Raw genomic sequence first — 2,024 nt, 5'->3', positions numbered from 1 at the left:
ACCTTATCTATTATATATTAAAAAATTTAACGAATTAGTGAATTACATATAAAACATGAAATATATAAAACATTTACATGATGATGATACAAATTCAATCATACAACTAATGGGTATAACCAAAATAGCACTGAGTGCAATCCATGTTTGAATAAAAAAATACTTCAACAAAGAGGCCTTAAATGGATTGTAGAGTCCGAAAAATATCATGCTACAACAAATAACTAGTACTACATATCATCAAAATCATTGCCTCTATTGGATCCTCATCATCAATATCACCTACTAAGCATTAAAATAGGATAAATAAAACTTAACATGTCAAATTGAGATTATGTTAGAGTGATGGATATATTTTTACTAGGGTCATGATAGAGTTGAACAATCAATGCCACCAACATTGAGGTACATAGAAGGCTTGGTCCTCTTAATTAAATGTTAATTCCATACCTTCATCCATGATAGACTCCAATGGTAATGTTAAAAAAAATTAAGTAAAAGTATCACTTTTACTTTAAGAATTTAACATTACCATTTATTGCAAAGCAATGGTACACCCTAGACAAATCCACTTCCCAACACTAACATTCATTCTAACATTACTTAATGGCCCTTAGTTGCACTCCAAAACCTTTGAGAGCTCCAAACTTGTGATTGAATTGCATGGGAATGAGGCAATAAATCAATTTTAAGATTTTTTTTTTTGTTCGGTGGATACGTGTCCAAATTTCAAGACACCAATGAAACTCATGTCAGATGCATGTCACGCATGTAATGTCCCTATTCGGAAAATTGACAGTAAATACCAAATTATGAACTAGCAACAATAATTAAAAATATACCATGCAAACACAAATCAATACACTAAGGAAATAAGGCAACAGTGCTAAGCCATTTTATTAATTTTGAAGTTGGGACCGAGTACAATGGAGTGAAATGATAGACCTTGGGCTTGCTTTTGCAAGCACACAATACCCATGTGAGAAACTAAGTGAGATCGTGAAATGATACAACCTGGGCTTGCTTCAGCAAACACACAATACCCCATGTGAGAAACTAAGTGAGATCTCCAGCTGAAAACAATTAATCTACCCAAACGAATTGTCCAAAAAATTTCGGCTACTACTGCTACTGCGGGAGGCAAATTGTAATATCACCCCTCAGAACTGCTCCAAAAATTCTAAAAAATTTGGGGAATGCTCCTCATACCCCAATTAACAAAACCCAAAAAAATCTCATTGATCCAAGTGGTAGAATGGCTTACCCAAATAATTGCGCCCTGCTTTGGAAATATTGTTGTTGTTGGCTGGCTTTAACCCTTTGTTTTGGCCCTCAAAAGTGCCCAAAAAATTTTGCAAATTAACTGGAGCCTCTCCTCATAAAACCCACAAAATCCCATGAATCTTTTAGGCTAATTCTAATTCCCTGGAAATAACCAAATTTGGACAAAATTCCTAACAAATGGGTTTTACATCCCAACAAGAATATTTGTTGCAAATTAGCTCGAATTTCCTCCACCAAATAAATAAGAAATCTCTGAGAAAATAACTTTGAAATTTTAGAGAATAATTTTGACTAATTCACAACACCAAGATGCTTGACAATTGCTCAACAAAACGACCCAGAAAAACCCCAACGCATTCCCTAAGGGAGAAGAATTCAACCCATACAAATGCAACAGTCTCAGGCTCTGAAACTCCACAAGGAAATTTGTCCTTCTCCAAGCGAAATTCTTGCAAATTCTTGAGGCAAATTTCCCCGACAATTTCCTTCAAGCAATTCTATTTTTGCTACTCTGTTGTCCTAAAGAATTTTGTCCCACTTGTTTCAAAAATGGAATGGCTCACAAAATTTAGGAAAAGAAATATCCAGTTAACTCCAAATTTCTATCATAGGATGACACTCTAGTTTCACCAAAAAAGAGTTGGGATTTTCTGCTTGAAAAGCCCTGTGTTAAACAACATTGGTTGACTTGGCTCAACAACTCAAGCAAACCCTCCCAATTAGAAGTGAAATGCCAAAAT

The sequence above is a fragment of the Pinus tabuliformis genome, chromosome 5_1, assembly GCF_031772625.1.
Source record: "Pinus tabuliformis cultivar Carrire ecotype Pingquan chromosome 5_1, CPIR1, whole genome shotgun sequence".
In the NCBI taxonomy this organism is placed as follows: domain Eukaryota; kingdom Viridiplantae; phylum Streptophyta; class Pinopsida; order Pinales; family Pinaceae; genus Pinus; species Pinus tabuliformis.
Note: the sequence above shows the minus strand (reverse complement) of the source record.